General features: G+C 40.8%; 1 long non-coding RNA gene across 1 annotated transcript; it reads right to left on the reverse strand.

Annotated features, from left to right (window-relative positions):
* Window positions 1-1,694: 1,694 nt before the first annotated feature.
* On the reverse strand, window positions 1,695-22,328 carry LOC117092175. The gene is made up of 3 exons (XR_004440660.1): window positions 21,913-22,328; window positions 20,866-21,114; window positions 1,695-1,920 (listed from the first exon to the last, which is right to left on the reverse strand). It is a non-coding gene; the product is annotated as an uncharacterized LOC117092175 (long non-coding RNA).
* Between the last annotated feature and the right edge of the window lie 1,158 nt (window positions 22,329-23,486).

Genomic DNA, 23,486 nt, shown 5'->3' on the forward strand with positions numbered 1-23,486 from the left:
TGTATTACAATATACCTACAATGGAATACTATCAGCCTTTAAAAAGGACATTCTGCTATTTGCTACAACATGAATGAACCTGGAGTACTTTACGCTAAAAAGTAAGCCAGATACAGAAAGAAAATAACTGCATGATCTCACTTGTATGTGGAATCTAACAAAAAGTCTAATACATAGAAACAGAGGAGAACAGTGGTTACCAAGGATGGGGAGAGGAAAGAAATGGGGAGTTTGTCAAAAGGTACAAAGCTATGTGGGAAGGATAAATGTAAAAATCCAACATACAGCAGGAGGACTATAATTCATAATACCGTGTTGTATATTGAAAAGTTGTGAAGAGACTAGATTTTAGGTGCTCTTACTAAAAACGGGGTAACTAGAGAAGGTAAGGAAGGTGATGAACATGTTAATTTGCTTACCTGTAATAATCGTTTCACTATGTATATCAAAATATCATGTTGTATACCTTAAATATATACAATAAAAAAATAAATAATAAAATAAACACAGATTAAAAAAGAAAAACAACTCAAGATACAAATGTACATATGGGTGGCTGTAGATGTAAATCACTGGCTAAGGCACGGATTCTGAGCCAGTCCCTTTGAGTTCAGATCGTGGCTCTGCCACTTTCTCACTGTATGATCTTTAGTGACAGCATCTTTTTTCATGGCTTAGGAATTTTTTAAAGTCCCAAATTAGGTAGTTTTAGCTGGTAGATCCTCGGATATGTCTTGTTCCTCTTCTTCACTCTTTGTAAACAGGGGATAATAATACCACCTACCCCAAGGTTATTGTGAGATTTAATAATATGGACACACAGAGAGAGGGAAAGAGACAGAGCAGTTGGAACAGTCCCTGACAAGCAACATTCAAGTGTTGACTATTATTATTATTAGGGAAGGGCCAGGTAAATGCTGGTGCTTGACACTTGCTTCCTTTAAAAAGAGAAAAGAAAAGAAACAAGACATAGCCAACATCTGCCAGCTTAAACCACCTAATTTAGGGTAAAAAAATTCCAGACGATGAAAAACATGCTGCCACTTAATTATTCAGGGAATGGCTTTTCTCTAGGCAAGGCAATCTGAAATGTGTCCTGGCAAATCAACTCCTTGGCTAAAGACACATAGTGGCTCTTGGTTGGGCGTGGATTAAAGCGCAGCTCCTCCCGCTCTCCAAACTCAGAAAGGAGGAGGAATGTTAAGTGTGGCTGCATTGTCATTAATTAATTTCTCAAGGGTTGCAGTGATCAGGAAGCTCATTAATGTGTTTTAGCTTGCCTTTCACTTAGAGAATGAGTAGGAAATGTAAATGGAGTGCACTTAGAAACCTTAACAATCGTTCAGTGCTGTAGTGGGAGGGGAGAAACCATGGTATGTCTCTAAGGAAAAGAAAAAACCCACAAGGGCTTCTTTAATCACATGAAAGAGAAGCAATTCTAACTGAACAGCAGCAGAGGCTCCCTGTGGCGTTTCAAAATATTATCATTTGGACTTGGTTGTTCCTGTACTCTTGTGCCATGTTTAAAGATGCCATGCTCCATCCATATTTATACTTCTCCCAGCAGGGAGCATAATCCTGAATGGCAGATTCCAGGGGCGACAGCTCGGCGGGGCCATTCCACAGGGGCCTGCCCGGAGCTCCCTGGAGTATACAGGAGCAAAGGCCGCATAGAGGAAATCGGATCTCCACGGCTCCCCCTAGCGGACGCTCTGCTGTCGGGCCAGGTTGGGGGCGAGGCACCAGCAACTTCTCTAATTCTTTAAGGCCAACCTAGGGCCATACCTGTTCTCCTTCATTCTGCTCTTGACCGCCCCCGAGGAGGTGCCTGAAATTGAGCTCATTCCTTCTCCTCTGTGAAGTCAGCATGTTTCAGAGGCCTCCTTTCATAGACGTGGACCAATTCTTCCCTTGCAATTCCTGTTAAATGTATACATAAAGCACTTAGAAGAGGAGGCAGTGTTCTATCATTCTCATTGTGATTGTTAGTGCTAGCTACTGGCAGATAGTGGGCCACCCGGTTTTGGGGGGTGTTTACCCCTCCAGTTTTCACACGGGGCTTCCTGACAACGATCACTAACCAATTCGTCACACGACCAGCCATAGCATCTTGGGTTGTGACTCAAACCTCCCTCTGTCCTATGTCCACATCCTTATCTTTGGTAGATGCAGGTCTCACTTTTACTCTCCCCTCCATGTGGGAGGGAGGGGCTGGGCCTGAGTCCACATACACCCTCTCCAGTAGGACATGTCTCTGGTGCGCATGGACATGAGCCCACAGGAAGCCAAGTTTCTTCTGACCAGAAAAGGGAAGCCAGGTAATCTGTGTCTCTCCCTCCTCCCCAGGGAACAAACACTTAAGTCACTTAACACTTATCCTGCCCCATCTTACCCCACCCCCACCTCTCCCAGGGGACCTTGCATACATGACCCTCTCCTATGACCCCAACCAAACTTTCCTCTTCAGCTCAGTTCAACAAATGTCTATTGAACACCTACTATGTGCCAAGCCCTATGCCAGGTGCTGGGGATCCAAAATGAAAAAGACATGTTTCCACTCTTAAGGAGCAGACTAGGGAGTAAGTCATACCCAGAGGCATTATTCCAACAAATGGAAGTACAGAGGGGCTGGAACTCAGCCTAGGCCTCCTGGAAGGGAAGGAAGCCTGAGGTTGGCCTTGGCAGACATGTGGCAGGTTCCCCAGGACTGGAGAGTGGTGGGCATGGGACACCGTGGCACGAGCCTCCAAGGTGAGCACAGTGCTTGGCGCACAGTAGGTGGTCAGCACACATACTGAGCTGATGGATGGAGCAGGTAGCCAGCAGTCAGTGCTACCAGTGCACGAACGCTGGCCTGTGGGGGTTGATGGCACTGAAGAGGGTCTGAAGCCCGAAGCTGAGGAGAGCCTTGAGTGCCAGGCTCTTAATTTATAAGACCTTACCCTACAAGAGTTTGAAGCAAAAGAGTGACATAGTCAGCTTCACATCTTCTTTGCTCATTATTCCACTATCCTAAGGAAGCCTCCTGAGAACTCTGAAGAGTTGCCCTCTAAGATCACAGTCTCATACCAGCCATATTATAACCATGGTGCTCCTTCAGCCAACAAATGGGCTAACTAGACAGCTAATCTTGAGATACTTGGTCGAAAGTTTACAGGGTGACATGTTCAGTCTCTACCTTAGTTCCTAATCTGTAAACAGACCTTTTGAACTCTATTGAAAAGCTTTCTCCACAAACCTTGCCTACAAACAAGAGTTTATTCCCACCTCCTGCCCTTAACTGCTACAGTGCACTCTTACCATCATGAACACACCTCTGCACATCCCAGTACCCAGTCCTCTTTGTACACTTATGGACCAGTATCATAATATGACATCCTGGATCAACTTCTGAAATGCAGTAAGCAACATGTTACAGCACAGGAAAGAATCAACTTCAGGCTTGGGCACAAGGTAGGCCAAGGCTGACGTTCAAAAGGGGTGTCTATTGTAATGTCTAGTTTTAAACCTGGATCATGCCTCACTCTTTGAGATTTCTGCTACATTTTAATTTTTCTGAAGATTGAATAAAATAATGAGTAAAGTGCTTAAAAGTGCCCTGCCTATATAGTAAGTTCTCAATAATATTGTCTATGTTCGTTATGATTAACAGGATAGTTCTGCCAAAGATTCAGGTTATTTATACCTCTGAGGATAGAGAGAAATTTATCTAGTGTGAGAAATGAATTTGGCAGTTTTTAATGTTAATTACTTTGGTATTATTCTTTCATGTTTTGCGTTAATATCTTGGCTGCCTAATTAGACTGTTAGGACTTTGAAGACAGGGATCTTGTTAGATTTGTATGTTTATATCCTTCAAAGAATCCAGCACTATTTCTAGTATGTCATAGATATTCAATAAATAGATCTAGATTAACTCAATATTAGAAGGGCTCTATAAGTATTAAAGTGTTAATCACCACAATACTCGGCAAGTGATAATCTGCCCCACAATCCTTGTCTTTGCCACCACATCAGGAAAATGGGCAAGACATAGGTTCATGAGGTGGGTAATGAGCCCAAAGGACTATAGACTACACTGTCTGACTGGTTCACACACCCCAGCTAATCACTGGATCTCTGCTTCCCACTATACACTGGCCCAGGAAACCTCGTGAACTTCTCTGACCTCCAGGCTCCAGGGTTCCAGATGCAGCACCGGTTCTCCAGGCATTTATTATGCTAAGGTGCATATGACTCTTCCAAAGGTCAGGAGAGGCCCTGGAGAGCCGGCCCTCTTCTTGGGTATCACTCGCAACAAGTTGAGGCAGACTACATTGGCTTCTTGCTCGCGGTCAAGTAATAGGCCATTCAGTCTTGGGGAGAAAAATGAATCAGCAACCCCAGGGCCATGCCAGTGGCCCTGAAAGCTGCCAGCTGGACAGCCCATTTCAAACAACCAATTAGTATGAGCACCACAAGTTGATTTGAGTAAATCCAGGCACCTCTCTGCAAGTACGAGACGGGCCTGCTGTCTGCATGGAAAATGAAGTTGTTTCACCTTCCATGGCATTGTTCCACTCCAAGGAACAAGCTTTATTTATCTCAAAACTTAGCTTCTGTTGACTTGCCAGATGAAAAATGATGTGAAGTTACTGAAATCATCTGCTAAGGGAAATGAATCCAAGCATGGTGAAAGATGTTTTGCTGCTTTTTCAAAGCACATCAGTCAGCCTGTCTTACGAGCAAAACAGAATTTTGCTACCAGGTAAAGACAATAATTATTTCAATTAGCAACTGAATTAGATGTAGAAAGTAATGAGGAATAAAGATGCTGAACTAAGTTCAATAACTCACCACATATGCTTCTCTTTCTTGTTCTAGCTAAAGTAGCAGTAAACAGAGTGAATTCAGCTGTGGGATGATAGGAGCCTTTCCCCGCCAGTGGACTGAGTCTCAATTCATCATTCAGTGCCTGATGAAGAGGCAGCATAGCAAACATGAGATGCCAACAGTATTCAGCCTATGCTCAGTTCAGCACCACCCTTGGTGCACAGTGACCCTTGTGGAAAATGGGAAATTATGAAGTTCTATGGTAATTAGTGAAACAATAATTTAAAGATATTTTCAGCTCCACTGCTGAAATAAAATAAGGAAATTCCAAGAATCTAGAGTATTTTTATTCAGCATCTTCTGAGACCATTCTTTTGATTTCACTCATATGCGTTTCTGGAACGGGAAGAAGGAAAAGAGAAGGGGAGAGAATGCAAGAACTGGGGCTTCCTTATTCTGGGAAGACTTTGACCAAACTAGGCTAATATGGCAGAAAGAAACTGACACAGCTGATGGTCTTTTTGCATGTTTAGCACACCTGAAGTTTCTGCTTTGATTAGCACCCCTCTGTGTTATCTGAAAAGTCTATCACTAAGCAAAAACTGACAGTACTTCAAGTAGTAATTGACAAATTTGTGATCAGAGTGGGAGCTTTAACTTGTCTTTCTTAGTAATTGATAGATCGAACAGCCAAAAAATTCAGTAAAGTTATAAAGATTTGAACAAGGTGATTAACAAGTTTGATATAAAAGACTTATGTAGAGCACTGCACTCAACCACTGAGGAATAAATATTCTTTTGAAAAATCACATGTTACCTTTACAAAAACTAATTGTGAATTAGGGCATAAAGCAAATATAAAATCTTAACAAATTCACAGAATAAGTATCATAAGACCACAACACAATTAAGTTAGAAACAAGTTAAAATTATAATTAAAAATCTTCGTACATTTAGAAATTTAAAACACATCACTTAAAAATCCATAGAGACAGAAAGCAGACTGGTGGTTACAACGGGCTGGGAGGAGAGGGGAATTACTGCTTAATGAGTAGAGGGTTTTCTTTTGGCGTGATGAAAATGTGTTAGAACTGGATAGAGGTGGTAGTTACATAACATTGTGCATGTACTAAATGCCACTAAAGTGTGAATTGTATATTTTAATACAGTTGGCTTTATGCTATGTACTATGATACTGGATTTCTCCCTTATACCATTTATGAAATAAAGTCCAGGTAAAATGAAGACTTAAATGTAAATTTCACCTCAACAAAAACAAAAACAAAAGTGCTCATGTCTCTGTGTTTAAACTCTTTTTTTTTTTTTTTTTTTTTTAGATGGAGTCTCTCTCTGTCACCCAGGCTGGAGTGCAGTAGCATGGTCTCAGCTCACTGCAACCTCCACCTCCTGGGTTCAAGCGATTCTCCTGCCTCAGCCTCCCGAGTAGCTGGGATTACAAGCATGCACCACCATGTCTGGCTAACTTTTGTATTTTTAGTAGGGACGCGGTTCACCATGTTAGCCAGGCTGGTCTCCAACTTCTGACTTCGTGATCCACCCACCTCGGTCTCCCAAAGTGCTGGGATTACAGGCATGAGCCACCGTGCCCGACTTCTGTGTTTAAATTCTAATGTGTAGATGCACAGGTGTGTATAGTTTATAAAAGTTTTTCAAACTATTCACTTATAACACATACACTTTTCTGTATTAAATGTGTATATTTACATTTTCTATATTATGCTTCAAATAGAGAGTTTTAAAATTAAAAGAAAACATTACTTAACTCACGGGTCAAAAAGAAGTTGTACAGCAAAATATAAAAAACTAAGAACTGTATGACAACTACACTAAAAATGTGCAGTTTACAGTGCATTTATTCAGACCAAGTGATGCAGGTGAGAAATCAGCTGTGGTAGAGGACAGCAATGGGTTCTCCTAAGTATGTATAAATACAAATGTATAGGTTTGAATGTTTATTTGGGGAAAAAATGCTACTTTAAACTTAAAATTAATAAGCTAAGCATCAAACATAAGAAAGTAGAAAGAAAATAGAAAATTCCCAAAGAAAATAAAAAGAAGGAAATAACCTTAAATTAGATAACAGATACAATAAGGACAATCAACAAAGCCAAAAATTAACATTTTGAAGAGACTAACTTCTGGAAAGACTGTATAAGGAAACTAAAAATATATGTAAAGAGATAAGGCACAAATAATATTAGCAGGGAAAGTAGAATACAAATGATCAAAAAGATAATAGAAATATAAAATGAAAAACCTTATCCAATAAGTTTGAAAATGTTCATTAAATGGACAAATTCCTAGAAAAATATAATTTGCCGAAACTGACCAAAAAAGAAATAGAAAGCCTGCATAATCAGCGGTAAAAATCTTCCCACAAAATAAATCCTAAGCTTAGAGAGTTTTATTTGTGAGTTTTACAAGGCATTTCAATTATAGCTGAAGCTTATACCAGTATGTTAAAGAAGCAGGATTCATGGGATATAATCCAGAAAGTTATTAGTTTTGTCTCCTATGGCCCCTTGAAATCTTCTCATTGAAGGCAATCCTTCCCCTGTCATTGGATGAAAACTCAGGCAAGCCCTATATAAAATAACTATAAAATATTCACTTTTATAGTTGTTATTGAGTAATGGAATTGCCTTTATTCACTTTCAGACACAAACCCAGACTTAAATTAGTAACTTGACATAAAAAGACAGGCTTTCTTCCTTTTTTTTTTTTTTTTTTAATTATACTTTAAGTTCTGGGATACATGTGCAGAACGTGCAGGTTTGTTACATAGGTATACATGTGCCATAGTGGTTTGCTGCACCCATCAACCTGTCATCTACATTAGGTATTTCTCCTAAGGCAATCCCTCCCCTAGCCCTCCATCCCCGAACAGGCACCAGTGTGTGATATTCCCCTTCCTGTGTCCATGTGTTCTCATTGTTCAACTCCTGAAAAGCCAGGCTTTCAATTTAAAAGTTAAGACTTCTCTTCACTCTACCTTCTTTTCCCCAGCTAAAGGCTGTGGCAGGGAGGCCACCTGTTTGGGGAAAAGACATAAAATACACGTCTTCCTTTTTTCTCTCTCACCTTGTCAATCACCCTCCCCTAGTCAAGGGACAGAAAACACACCAGTTATTTGAGAAAAAATTTAATATAAAGAATTATTAACTAAATGTAAAGCTACTAAACAGGTAATACAAGAGAGAAGAAGAGAATGCTAAGGTGTCATAAGCAATCATTTGAGGAAATGACTATCATTCCCAGGGCTGAAGAAATAAAAGGAAGAGATTGGAATTCTTGAAATCTAAAAGCTGAGACAAAGGATCCTGGTGAGCTGAAACCCTGACCCTGAGGAACGGGTGATGACTGACTGTCTCAACTCAGAAGAGCAGCCTGGGGAGGCTGGGGCCTGGACTCTGAAGAGGAGGCACTGGCCAGCACATAGTCATGTCTCAGGTTAAAGGGGTGAATGTGACAAGTCTGGTCCTGCAAGTTTGGTAGAAACGGCAAACTGGATCAGCTGCTGCTATGGAAGGAACTACCACCAATGCAGTGAAGGTGCAGTGCTGGAGTGACACTCACAAGAACTATGAGCCGAAAGGAAGTCCACAGGAAGCAACCAGGAGGAGCACATTCCTTCTGCTCCTCTAGCCTTTGAGTTTCCCTCTAGCACCCCAGTTGGCAGACACCAACAGAGAATAGCTGGCAAAGCAGAAAAATGATTTCCAGGGTTCCTCCCCGAGCACCAAAAAGCAGGGAATAAAAGGGTGGAGTGAGCTGAAAGACAATTAATAACTCATACATCCCCATCCATTTACTGCTGTTTCTGATCCTCTTCAGGTTTGGGAGATGGGGAAGGAAGAGAGGCAGAAAGTCCTCACTTAACTGATACTGGTTCAAGAGTGCCTTGCTCTCCCTGAATCAGCAAGGTATTTGAAGCTGATTCCTTCTCTCATGGAATGCTTTCATGTGTACTTTGGATAACCTATTTTCTTACCCTATCACTGCTGATTTTCTTTGATCTGAATGAATGCACTGTGTTTTGGAAGTTGCTTACTTACTACCCCTTACTGCCAAGGAAAGCAGTATCCAGCTCTAGCTCATGCTGTAATGAAACCCGTTCACCTCTCCAACTGACCTGACTCTGAGTTCATCTATGATGACCCAATTCCCGGCTTTTTGTGCATATCTAGCCACATATGAGCCAAGGAAACCATCGTACTGCTTTGTCCAGGCAAATTTGGAGATTACAAGCTGATTCAAGCCCAGCAGCATCTTTCTTTCAATCCATCACCAAACCAACTAGCCCATCCTTTTCTTGCCTTCTGTGTTCTAGATGGGAGCCAGACACAAGTCCACTGACCTGCCTAGGTGGAGAGGACACATGTGGAGCTTTCCACGGGGAAAAATTGAATCCGTTCTCAGTTGGCTCAGTTAATACTAGCAATGCTTTCCAAAGAAATCTTCTTCAAATCTCCATTAAACTCAACTTTATAGACATTTATTTGCTTGAGAGGGCAAGAAGTTGTTAGTGTGAAGGAATGATTCCTAGATATTTCCTTTGGAAAGGCAATCTTGGTCTAACATTTCACTTTGGAAGTTTATATTTTTTGAATCTTGGTGCTTCGATTGAAACTTGATTTAACATCCTTTTACATCATTCTTAAATTCTTCCTTTTCATCCTGAGATCAGTATAACATTATCCTAAAATCAAATTAAATAGTACTAGAAAGGAAAATTGTTGGCCAATCTTATTCATAGGCAAAGTTGCCAAAATTCTAAGCAAACCATTATCAACCAAATACAGCAGGGTATGAAAAAAAAAAACCATCACACTAAGTTGGGTTTATCCCAGGAATGCAAAGCTGGGTTAACATTATAAAATTAATTAATGCAGTTCCTTATATTAACAGATTAGAGAAGGAAGACAATTTTATCATTTCTTTTTTTTTTTTTTTTTTAAGACAGTCTGTCTCTGTTACCCAGGCTGGAGTGCAGTCACATGATCTCTGCTCACTGCAACCTCTGCGTCCTGGGCTCAAGTGATTCTCCTGCGTCAGCCTCGGCCTTTGGGAGGCCGAGACGGGCGGATCACAGGTCAGGAGATCAAGACCATCCTGGCTAATACGGTGAAACCCCGTCTTACTAAAGAATACAAAAAACTAGCCGGGCGACGAGGCGGGCGCCTGTAGTCCCAGCTACTTGGGAGGCGGAGGCAGGAGAATGGCGTGAACCTGGGAGGCGGAGCTTGCAGTGAGCTGAGATCCGGCCACCGCACTCCAGCCTGGGCGACAGAGTCAGACTCCGTCTCAAAAAAAAAAAAAAAAAAAAGAATAAAACTCTGAGAAATAAATTTAATCAGAAGGGCAAAAGACTTACGCACTGAAAACTATAAAACACTGATAAGGAAATTTTTAAAGACACAAATAAAAGTAAATACATTTCATGTTCATGAATTAGAAGACTCAATAATGTGAAAATGTCCATACTACCCAAAGCATTCTATAGATTCAATGCAATCCCTATAAAAATCTGAATGACATTTTTACAGAAATATAAAAAAAAATCCTAAAATTCATCTGGAACTACAAAGGTCCCTGAATAGCTAAAACAATCATGAGGAAGAAGAACAAAGCTGGAGGCCTCACACTTCCTGATTTTAAAGCATACTACAAGCTATGTATGGTAGTATGGTACTGGCATAAAGTCTGACATATAGACCAATGGAAAAGACTACCGAGCCCAAAAATAAACCCACACATACATAATCAACCGATCTTTGACAAGAGCGCCAAGAATTCACAATGGAGAAAAGACAGTCTCTTCGACAAATGGTGCTATGCATATATAACAAACCTGCATGTTGTGCACACATACCCTAGAACTTAAAAGTATAACAACAAAAAAAATGGTGCTAGAAAAAAGTGGATATTCACATGCAAAAGGGCATGGCCCTGGAGCTAGCAAGCCTGACTTTAAAGCCTTGCTTACCAATAAGTTAGTTATCTTCTCTATCTTAATTTCCTCATCTACAAATCAGGATAATAAGGGTAACTTCTTCCTAAGGCTGTTAGGAGATTTAAAGAAGGTGCTTGGAATAGCCCCTAACAAACAGTTCTAATTTAATTATTGTTATTATCAATGGGACCTGAAAAATGGAGCTTCAATTTCCTTTTTTGTAAAAGAGAGACAAGATCTAACTTGTCAGATTATTGGGACAAAGTGAATGACATAGCAAATGTAAAGCCCCGGTCCACTCCAAGGTCTAGAGGAGTCAGAGAAAGTCCACTGAGTTCCAGGGTGAGCTCATTCCCAAAAGGTTGGGGAAAAGGGACCCCAACAGAGAATACTGGGAGGGGAGACCACAGGAAGAATCCTTTCCGTCACAATGGGTGAGTCACCACAATAACACCCCCAAACCAAGGCTTCTCTCCTCTACCACTCTAGTCAGTCACTAGCTGGTGTTTTTCACTACCTTTTAGTCCCAGAGTCCCAGATGAATGTGTACAATCAGGAAAGAGGGGTTTAGCCAGCTGGGTTGAAAACCTAATGTTTAACATTCTTACTATATTACCATACTTCCTCTAAACCACTCCATCAGGATCTTGGGGTAATCCATCAAAACACATTCACTGATATACCAGTGAACGCATTCTCCATTTAACAGAGAAGAAATCTAGAAATCGGCGACTGATTCACCCTGACCAGCTCTCATCCTTCTGGCCCAGGGCCTTTTTTTTTTTTTTTTTTTTAAACAATACTGACCATTGGAGCCTCTTTTTGGAAGCAAAGCCTCTGCCACCTGACCCCCAGAGAAACGAAAGATGTAGATTTGTTCTCCATAATAACATTAATGCCTTTTGCAAACATTTACTGAAACTACAAGAAATACAATTGCGGAAAGTAAAAAGTTTCCTCTTCAAAGTTTCCCTTCTTGTTAAAGAATAAATCATAAATGTTAGAAACAATAGTTTCTTTTAAAAACTTTCTTCAAGCCTCCTTGCTTTGTGTTAATAACTTTGTTAAGCCCTATCCTATGTAGCTGTTGGACTTGCTCACAGGTATGTTCCAGCTCACAGCCTATGCCCCTTCTTATTTGGAAATGTTATTACTTCTTTAAATCTTTCGCAAGCAATTTCCTCTTTTCCTTTGCTCTCCCTTGCCTTTACCTAATTAAAAAAGTTTTAGGTTGTTAGCAAATCGGGTATCGGCTTAGACTGTGAGGTTCGGCTCTAGCCATGGATGCAGGCAGGACACAGCAGTGAGGACAACCCAAATGCGTAAGGGATAAATAAGTCTGCTTTTCCTTCGTTCGGTGTACTCTTGTGGTAAGACTGCTGGTGAGTGTACCCTTTCTGCAGAAAGTAAAAATTGCCTTGCTAAGAGAATTAAATTTATGTTCAAGTGCTATTTCTTTGTGGCACTGGGGAACAAGCATTTTGCATTTCTAACATAATGATTGTGGTAAATGTCAATAAAAATCTTGAAGCACATCTCTCCTTAGAATTTTTGGTAAGTGTTCATGGAGGAAATTCCATATAATCAAATGAAAATATCAGAGTAAAACTCTAAATACATCATAGAAATTAGCAACCATTAGTCAGTTTGCCTGCTTCAGAGAAAGCTCTAAAGAAACTCAGTTTACCTCTACAACGTTAAATGACGTTAATTAACATCTTCTCATCTTCTCCTAAAGCATTCTACTTTCCCCCTCAGCAAAATAGACTATATCAGCTGAAACAGGCCACAGACCTCATTGTCTGTCTATACGAAATAGGGGCAAAAATGAACTCAGAAAGACAAGTAATCACCTGATAGCAATCCATGGAAAGGTAATCTTGCTGACATTCCTCTTCACTTCCCTCTGTTGGATGTTCCTGGAATTTGCATTTGTGGAGAGTTGCATACTTGCAATGAACAAGTTCCACTGGTCCTGTTGTAGTGGATTCTACGTAACCTTTTATTCCTCTCATCCCTGTCCAGCTAACGTTCCCTCACTGTTCACCATATGTAAGTCAAAGACAGAGGTGCATGAAGACATGTATAAAGATGTAAAATTCCCCCAGGAAACTCATTATCTAGAGCAGCCAGGGCCAATCCTCTCATCCTCCCAGGGATTCCTGGCAATATCTGGAGACATCTGCATTAGTTATGACTTTAGAGGGTGGGTACTATTGGCATCTACTGGGCAGAGGCCAGGAATGCTGCTGCACATGCTACAATGCACAGGCCAGCTCTCCATAACAGAGAAGTATCCAGTCCAAAATGTCAGTAGTGCTAAGGTTGAGAAATCCTGACCTAGAGGGTGAGATGAGACATATAATACAGGGTTAAGTGTGGCAGAGCTGTAACAGAGCTAAAAGTGGAGTGCTATCATATTGACAACATTTAAACAAGTGGCTATTATTCAGTATTGGCAAGAATGTGGGGAAAATAGTACCCTCGTAGCATGTTGGTGAGAATGTAAACCAATAGAACTTGGGGGAAGGCAATTTGGCAATGTATAATAAAAGAGTTTAAAATATATACACTATTCCTATCTTTGCTTTCCTTCCATTCCTATCTTCTCTCTTCCTTTCCCTTCTCTTTTCTTCCTTCCCCAGAACTGAGCAATCTGCATGTAGCTGGGAATGCAACGTGAGGCCGGGGACCTTGGTGAGGTACACAGAGGCATAAGCTATGGCTGGGAAGCCACACAGAGCTGTGAGCTAGAGGGACTGGAGACTGACGATTAAGCTACATAGAGACACAGGCTAGCAGGCCTGGCAGCCAAGGACAAGAGGCAGTGGCAAAGGTGGTGGGCACAGAGGAGGCAGGATGACCTTCACATTGGAAGACTGGTTACTTTAAGCAAATAAGCAAAAATATTGAAGATAATGAGAGTCAGGTTTTCTAACTGCCAGAGAAGATATGTACAAGCATAAAGGGTGAAGAACAGAAAGCTCTTTGGGTGTTAGATTGAAGTTGTAGGTATAAGTATGAATCATGATTTTATAATACACAGCCTAATATAGAAAAATTTATAAATGTGTGTACACATATACACATATATTTCCTAGCTCTGTCCTCTGAAAGATCTAGAAGCAACAATACCTCAGTAACAATGGGCACATCAACCTTCCATGTATTGGTGTCTAAATACAATTCTCATATTGTATATTAGATCTCAAGACTTATTCATCCTACATAACTGCAACTTTGTACCTTTTAATCTACATCTTCCCTTTTTCCCTGCTTCCACTAATGTAAAACACAAGGACTACAGTTACTAATACTGTATTGAGGCCGAGTGTGGTAGCTCACACCTGTAATCCCAGCACTTGGGATGCCAAGGCAGGAGGATGATTCGAGGCTGGAGTTGGAGGCCAGCCTGGGCAACATAGCAAGATTCCTTCTCTAAAAAACATTTTTAAATTAGCCAGGAATGGTGGTGAGCACCTGGAGTCCTAGCTACTTGGGAGGCTGAGGCAGGAGGACTGCTCGAGTCGAGGCAACAGAGAGCTATGATCACGCCACTGCACTCCAGCCTGTAGGACAGAGCAAGGCTCTGTCTATAAAAAAATTAAAATTACAAATATCGTATTCAGCTAATTTGCTAAGAGAGTAGATTTTAGGTACTCTTATCACAAACACAAGAAAGGTAACTATATGAGATGATGGGCATGTCCATTTGCTTAACTGTAGTAATCACTTCATTATATCTTTTATTAAGATAAATACATGAAAATATCATGTTGTATGCCTTAAATATATAAAATATAAATAAGACAAAAGTACCATTCTCTACTAAAAGGGAGGCCTAACTAGGTCAAGGAAAGTACAGGATGAGCCCAGATCATCTGGTGGCACCAGAAAATAATGAAATGCTCAATGAATGATAGGGATGTGTTAAAAGGACACAGGAGCCAGCTCCAAAGGGTTCCCATTGGCCAAACTGAGCACAACTTGAGCATTAAAATAAAAAACAATCATGAGACTTCAACTTATTGAATACATAAGGAATCCATGAATACTTCTTAATAAAAACATGACAGAAAAAGAAAGTCTTCCTTATAGTAGAACAACAACTCACAAACGTAGAAAGAGTGGTGGCAATAAAGAATCACCATTTGAGGCTGAGTGGGGGCTCATGCCTGTAATCCCAGCACTTTGGGAGGCCAAGGCAGGCAGACCACTTGAGCTCAGGAGTTCGAGACCAACTTGGGAACCATGGTGAATCCCATCTCTACAAAACATACAAAAAAAAACAAAAAAGCCAGGTGTGGTGGTGCACACCTGTAGTTCCATCAACTTGGGGGGCTGAGGCAGGAGGATCACTAGAGCCCAGGAGGTTGAGGCTGCAGTGAGCCAAGATCATGCCACTGCACTCCAGCCTGGGCAACAGAGTGAGACCTTGTCTTAAAAAGAAAAAAAAAAAAGGAATCAGCATTTGGTAACATTCATAGAAATGGCTGATTCAGGCAGACGTCATCAATATATGGTAAGTCTGTAGGTAGAGGTTTAATGAGGAACAGACTATTTGCATAACCTTAGACTACTTCCCCACAAATACCAATACATTTCAAAGGAAAAATTTAAGGTGGAGAAATCTGGCAGACACCAACATAACCAGGTGATTGAGGTCAATATCCCAGTGGTGGGATGGGTTGGCACCATGTGCCTTCTGTTGTAAGAAGCTAAGAAGAGCCGAGTTTCATTTCTAAAGGATTCCTGCCAAGAACACATGACCTCAGTCAGGTTGTGAAGAAATACCCAATACACCCAGGTTGGGAGTCATCCTACAGCATGTAGGATCTATACAACTGCAAGCACTTTAGGAACAGGGAAAGTTTGAGGAACCATTCCAGAAGAGATCTGGTAACTAAATGTAACATGAATCCTAGATCAGACAGGTAGAAGAGACATTTGGGGAATAACTGATGAGATAGGAATGGGCTCTGTGGATTGGATGCTAGTGTTTTATACCAATGTCCACTTCCTGATTTGATGGGTGTATGCTGGTTATATAGGAGGACAGAGTGCTTGCTTTTTTTTTTTTTTTTTTAAGCTGGAGTGTTTTTTCTTCTTTTTTTTTTGAGATGGAGTCTTGCTCTGTCCCCCAGGCTGGAGTGCAGTGGCGTGATCTCAGCTCACTGCAAGCTCCGCCTCCCAGGTTCATGCCATTCTCCTGCCTCAGCCTCCCGAATAGCTGGGACTACAGGCGCCCGCCACCTCGCCAGGCTAGTTTTTTGTATTTTTTAGTAGAGACGGGGTTTCACCGTGTTAGCCAGGATGGTCTCGATCTCCTGACCTCGTGATCCGCCCGTCTCGGCCTCCCAAAGTGCTGGGATTACAGGCTTGAGCCACCGCGCCCGGCCTATCGTGAACCTTATTATCTGATTCTGAAATTTACATGGAAGAGTAAAAGCCTACAAATAGTCAAGATGCTTTTGAGGAATAACAACAAGGTATGTGTGTGTGCGTGTGTGTGTGTGTGTGTGTGAGAGAGAGAGAGAGAGAGAGAGAGGAGAGAGAGAGAGAGATGGGGTAGAGGTAGGGGTTGACCTGCAATTTGTGGCAAATCTATGTAATTCATGTGAGTCATGATAAATATATGTAAATAAGATAATGTGGTATTGGAAGAGGGATAAACAAATAGACCAGAGGAAAGAATAGTGACCCCCAAAATGAATCCATGAATATATGAAGACTTATCTAGAGGCATTGCATAGTGGCTGAGGTGTGGGACTGGGGTAGAAAGCATGGTAGAGAATGAACTGTTCAATACATAGTAAGGGAAAAAGAGTTTATCCATATTGGAAAAAAAAGATACTGGATTTCTCCCTTATACCATTTATAAAATGAAGTCCAGGTAAAATGAAGACTTAAATGTAAAAGGAAAAACTTTAACATGTTTAAATGTCAATATAGAAGAATATTTTTGTGACTTTGGCTGAGAGAGTATTTTCTAAACAACACTCAGAAAATACAAACCATAAAAGAAAATATTGATAAATTAAAGAAATTCAAATAAAAGATTTCTAATTTTTATCTAAAGACACCATAAAGAAAGTAAAAGACCAGTCAAAAATCTAGAGGGCATATTTTTCATGCATATAATTAATGAAAGATTAGTATTGAGAATCCACAAAGAATTCCTAAAAATTAGTAAGAAAAAAATACAAACAACCCAATAGAAAATGGCCAATAGGAATGAAAAGATTTTTCACAGCAAAGAAAACATAAATGGTAAATCAATATACAAAATGTATCTTAATTTCATAAGTAACCAAGAAAAAGAAAAATGAAACCACAGTGAGAGATAGTTTTATGCCCACCAGATTGGTACAAATTTAAAACCTGACAGTTTTAAGTGTTGACAAGTTTGTGGTACAACAAGGGCTCCTAAACAGTGATAATGGGTGATGCAATCACTTTGCAAAACAATTTGACATGAGCTAGTATAGCTGAGACTGCGTGTCTCCTATGACTCCTAGGCATATGCCCTAGGAAAACTCTTGCACATGAGCACCAGGTAACAAGTTGGAGGCAGCACCGTATTAACAATAAACTGAACACAACCCAAGTGTTCACCAACTAGAGAATGGACAAATCAATGTGATTCTTCATAAAACAGCTATAGCAGTGAAAATAAATGAATCAGCAGTGAAATGGAATGTCAGATATAAAATGTTGAGAGGAAAATTCATGAAATATGATATTTTAATAAGCTTGCAAAACAAGCAAGGAATACAATATTTTGTTTATTGACACATATAAATGTGTAAGACTATCAACAACAGCAAAGGAATGATAAAGCCAACTTTAGGGTAATGGTTGTCTGTCAGGAAGGAGCCACTGGGCTGTGACTCATGAGGGTCTCACAGGTAATGTTGCCTGATAACATACAGGAGGCCCAGGTAACTTTGAATTTAAACAATGAATACATTTTTTAGTGTAAGTATGTCCCAGATATTGCATGGAACATACTTATACTAAACAATTATGCATTGTTTATCTGAAACTCAAAGTTAGTTGGGCATCTTTTCTCACTGTTGTTTGTTTTTGGCTAAATTTGGCAACCCGACTCAGAGAGAGCTTCAGTGATATTTATAATATTCTATTTCTTATGTTGGGTGGTAGGATCATGGCTGCTCATTGTATTGTTTTATTTAAAAAGAAAACATTAAAGCAAATCTCATAGTTTATAATTCCACTTGGTGGATCCAAAGCTTTTGCTGAAAAAAATAAGCAGTAGCTGTAGATTAGACTGGAGTGTCAGTAGCTGATCATCCCTGGCCATGTGGGGATATGTCAAATGGTTTGTAGCTGGGCTTTCTTCTCTCTCTCTGTGCTGTGTTGGCGATCAGCTCACCCCACTCTAATACTCGGAGCTGCTGATGGAATACGCTCGGTCAGATACCCACTATCTACCTTTCACAGTGTCTGCAAGTGTGGGGTGTTATTCATTGTGGGATCTAGTTTAAGCTTGTGTTCCAAGCCATAAAAGACCTTTTAACCACAAAAGTCCCTCCTACCTGCCCAGCTCACATCCCTCAGAGAAAACATCAGAAAAGAAAACATGAACACCCAGGTGAAAGAGGCAATTAGTTGCAACATCACTTGCCAGCCCCATGGGAAGGAGCTCCCTGGAGGCAGAAAAGCCTTTCTCAAAATTTACTTGATGTCAAGGCTCAAGACCTAAAGAATCTTCTTGAAGCAAGTACACAAGCAAAGGATAAAGACTTTGCAGAGGATATAAGGACCCAGCAACAACAGCAAGACATTCCAGCAGAGCACAAACAGCTAGCAGGGAGGCTATGGTCTGCTCAGCACATGCAGAAGAGGTTCAGACCAGATCTGTCTTTAAGCAAGCCCGAGGAGAGTGAACAGGCCTGTTGAGCTCACTGTGGTATTCCAGGTCTTAACCCAGTGACTGGCATAGGATTGTCCCCAATAAATCTTTGTGGGTGGAATGCATGAAGCCATAGTGAATGAGAGAAAGAGCAAATGCAGCATTGAATGTTATTATCATTATCTGATCCTTCAAATGATGGAACCAAAAAGTCATATCAGGATCTGCCGATTATTGTATATTTTTCATTGTCTATAGGTATGTACATTGTTTATTGTTCTTAACACAAGGTATGGGTTCATAAAGCCCCAGATTTAAAGAACCCTGGGTGAAATCCACATTACTTTTTCTTTTCTTTTCTTTCTCTTTTGAGATGGAGTCTTGCTCTGTTGCCCAGGCTGGAGTGCAATGGGGTGATCTCATCTCACTGCAACCTCTGCCCTCCAAGGTTCAAGTGAGCCTCCTGAGTAGCTGGGATTACAGGCATGCACCATCACGCCCAGCTGATTTTTGTATTTTGAGTAGAGACAGGGTTTCACCATGTTGGCCAGGCTGGTTGCCAACTCCTGACCTCAAGTGATCTGCCCATCTCGGCCTCCCAAAGTGCTGGGATTACAGGTGTGAGCCACTGCATTTGGCCGAAATCCGCATATCTATTATCTATTCCAGTCAAGTACCTGGTGCCCAGAGTGGGCAGAACCAAGAAGCAGCCTCTAGCAGACACACCCTTAAAGAGGCCAGCTTCTGCCTGGGTTTGCTCTGTCATCCTGGGACGTCTGTTTTCTACAAGTTTGGTAGACCTTGAGGGATGATAACTTCGGACACTTTTTCTTTTGACATGAGGTGTTGATGTACTGGCCTTCTGCATCAATCCTTGCATTTAATCATTTATCCAATTAATATTTATAAAGTATGTGCCAGGTACTGTGTGAAGTCCTGGAGATTTAAAGGTAGCCTTTAATGAGCACTTACTTACTAAATGTCAGGCACAGTGTTAAGCTCATGACTTAAAGTGTCTAATTTGTAGCCCTAAGCAGTAGGCACAATTATTATCCTATTTTGCAGATGAGAAAACTCACAGATGAATAAGACATGGTCAGTGGCTTCAAGAGGAAAGCCTCTTCTAATGAAGAGGGCTTCATTTGCAGTGCTATAGCTGTTTTATGAAGAATCACAATTGATTTGTCCATTCTCCAGTTGGTGAACACTTGGGTTGTGTTCAGTTTGTTGTTAATACAATGCTGCCTCCAATTTGTTACCTGGTACCATGTGCAAGAGTTTTCCTAGGGCATATTTCTAGGAGTCACAGGAGACGAGCAGTCTCACCTGTACTAGCTCATGTCAAATTGTTTTGCAAAGTGATGGCCTCACCCATTATCAGTGTTTAGGAGACTCCATTGTACCACAGCATTGCCATTTGCAACACATAGTTCTGAGGATTTTCCAAGGTACCTTAGGAACATAGTGTATGTTGCCAAAATATTAATACGTATTAATTAGATAATTAAGTATTAATTATCTATTGCTGCATAACAACTTAATCAGCAGCTTAAAAGAACATGCATTTATTTCCTCACAGTTTCAGTGGGTTAGGAGTCCAGGTATGTTTAGCTGGGTCCTGTGTGTCAGGGTCTCACCAGCAAGCTGCAATCAAGTGCCAGTCGTGGCTGGGTTCTCATTCCTCAGCTTGCCTGGGGAAGAATATGCTTCCAAGCTCATGTGGTTGTTGACAGCATTCAGCACCTTGTGGCCTCAGATTCTTCCTGGCTGTCAGCTGTTGGCTGCTCTCAATTCCTTGCCACCTTTCCTCTCTGTGCTCACAATATGGCACAGGGTCTCCCAGCAAGGTGAATATTTAAGTTCTGTAAGCTTCTGTCTTGGGTAATACAACCCAGAACGGACATCCTATCACATTTGGCATATTGTGTTAGTTGAAATTAAAGTCACAGACTGGCCACATTCAAGGGAGAAAGGGCCTGACCGATCGACCAACTTGGGAGCAAATGGAGATTTTAGGACCAGCAACCACACAGAAGGAAACCAAGGATACAGACAGCAATAAATGGGAACTAAAGTACTAAAGCCAGAAATGGTTACCATTTCAAAATAATCATTCCGTGGTTATCTCTGTAGGAGCAGAGTTGGTTCCTCAATTGAACAGAAGAAACAGAAAATCAGATGTTTGCCTGGATGCCACACTCACCGTACTATCTTCGGGAGGAGAGGTAGGGATGAGCAGAAGTCAAGCTTTGATGGAATTCACGTTATCTGTTCAGTCACTACAAGCCTTTGGACCTGATGTTCCTTCATGTGCCAAGGAACACTTTGACTCAGAACAAAGGCACTCGCCACAAAGTTCATGGCCTTCTGCTGTTCTGACCACAGCATAGATCACCTTCACACCGTCCAGACAGTGCTTCATTTCTCCTGACCACCTCCCTTGGCCCTATTCCTGAAGGATGGAATAATTAGAAAGTTTCTTTTATGTTGCTTCTATTCAATATGAGCTTTTTTGGTGCCCTTGAGTGGTTTTGAGGGCAGAAAATACTATTCAGAGGTTAATGTTGCTTTTTTAAAGTTAATATTAAATTTAGTAAAGTTACAGATTAAGAAGCCCTATTTTTCCCAAAGCTTTTATGTTCTGCATAAAATCTTATTGTTTCTTGTATATTGTATATGGTCTGTCACATTTTCAAGAACTGTGTTAAGGGCCTTTGAATAATATGTGATCCTATTTATAAGCTTAGCTAATTTAACATCCTCAAGCATTTTAAACTGAATTTACAAATCAATATATTCCATTTCTTTTAAAATTACTTCCATTTTCTGATTAAACTAACATAATCTTTCTGAGTACTTAACAGAGAATCCATCAAACTCATGAATAGGGTTAACTTTAAGTTCCTTTAAATATTTCAATGATCTATATAAACTTAGTAAAATTATAACTTTAAATCTAAATCAATTATTCACACATTATAAATTGGAATCTAAAATCTGTTCATTTTAATATTAGGCCAAATGTCTTAAACATTATATGCATGTGAGATACCAAATATGTTCTTCTATCTCACATAAAGTATTAATAAACAACAGGTTAATTTTAAGGAAATTACACATCCATACTTGAACTGAAATCAGCCTAGGGTTGAGTGATACTTACCCACTGTACTGTATTAGTTTCTCTGGGCTGCTGTAACAAATCATCATAAACCTGGTGGCTTCAAACAACAGAAATTTATTCGCTCACCATTTTGGAGGCTGGGAGTCCGAAATCAAGTTGTCAGCAGGGCCATGACCCTCAGGAGTCTCTAGAGGGGAATCCCTCCCTGCCTCTTCCAGCTTTTGGTGGCTGTTGGCATCCCCGGGCTTCCTTGGCTTGTGGCCACATCACTGCTATCTCCAGCTTCATGTTCACAGCACCTTTGCCTTCACGAGTCTCCGCTTTTCTTATAAGGACAGTTGTCATTGGATTTAGGGCCCAGTCAGGTATTCCAGGATAATCTTATATTAAGATTCTTAACTTCATTACATCTGCAAAGATCAATTTTCCAAATAAAGTAACATGCACAAGTTCCAGGGATTTGGAGGTAAATTTTTTAGGAGCCACCATTCAACCCACTGCACCCACAAAAGAGCTGTCATTCCCATGAGTCATGGTAACGCCCAGAGGTGGTGTCTGGGAAGCTGACTGCCTTCCTGCCAGCAATGCTGCTGGAACATGCTTAGTTCTATTTATAGTGGCGCTATCAATGCCCTTCAGATGATGTGTCTCACAGTCCATGTCCCCAGTTCACATTCTACTTTATCGAGTTTCTTCATCTCTTCACAGAAGCCTGCAGCACCCCCACCCCACTCCCCTGGACTGCATACTTCACCCAATTAGGTTTTGTAGATAGATAGATAGATACATACATACATACATAGATAGATACATAGATAGATGTATATTTGTGTATATACGTATACATATATGTGTGTGTGTGTGTGTGTGTATGTATTTTTTTTCTGGTTCTCTCCAAAGACATTTGAACTTGATTGATAGAATCCTGCATTCTTTCAATCTGTTAGGATAATTAATTCTTAGGGTTATTAAAATGACATCCAGTTGAATTCTGGCAGCTCTCTTATGGCTTTGCCTGACTTGTTGGTCACACTTCTGAGGTCTTTCCACTGTTTCAAACAGCTGGGTAAGAATTCTTTTAGGGCTTTGGGCAACTGTTGGAAAAGGAATACCAAAGAACCAATCCTGACAATAGGTCTTTGCTTAAAGGAGGCAGAATTGTAGAGTGATAAAGAAACTCAATCACAGCACTTCGAGAGGCCAAGACAAGAGGTTGGCTTAAGACTAGAAGTTTGGGACCAGCCTGAATAACACAGCAAGACCCCCATTTCTAAAAAAAAAAAAAAAAGATTAGCCATGGTGGCCCACGCCTGTAGTCTTACCTCCTCAGGAGGCTAAGGCAGGAGGATGGCTTAAGCCCAAGAGTTCAAGGCTGCAGTGAGCTATGATCACGCCACTGCACTCCAGCCTGGGTGATACAGTGAGACAGAAAGAAAGGGAGGGAGGGAGGGAGGAAGGAAAGAAGGAAGGAAGGAAGGAAATAGCAAGACTCCCATTTCTAAAAAAAAAAAAAAAAAGGTTAGTCAGGCATGGTGGCCCGCATCTGTAGTCCTACCTTCTCAGGAGGCTAAGGCAGGAAGATGGCTGGAGCCCAAGAGTTCGAATGAGCTATGATCATGCCACTGCACTGCAACCTGGGTGATACAGTGAGACCCTGGAAAGAAAGGACAGGACAGGACAGGACAGGATAGGAAAGGAAG

This window comes from Trachypithecus francoisi, unplaced genomic scaffold (assembly GCF_009764315.1).
Source record: "Trachypithecus francoisi isolate TF-2019V2 unplaced genomic scaffold, Tfra_2.0 Lachesis_group12, whole genome shotgun sequence".
NCBI classification, from domain to species: Eukaryota; Metazoa; Chordata; class Mammalia; order Primates; family Cercopithecidae; genus Trachypithecus; species Trachypithecus francoisi.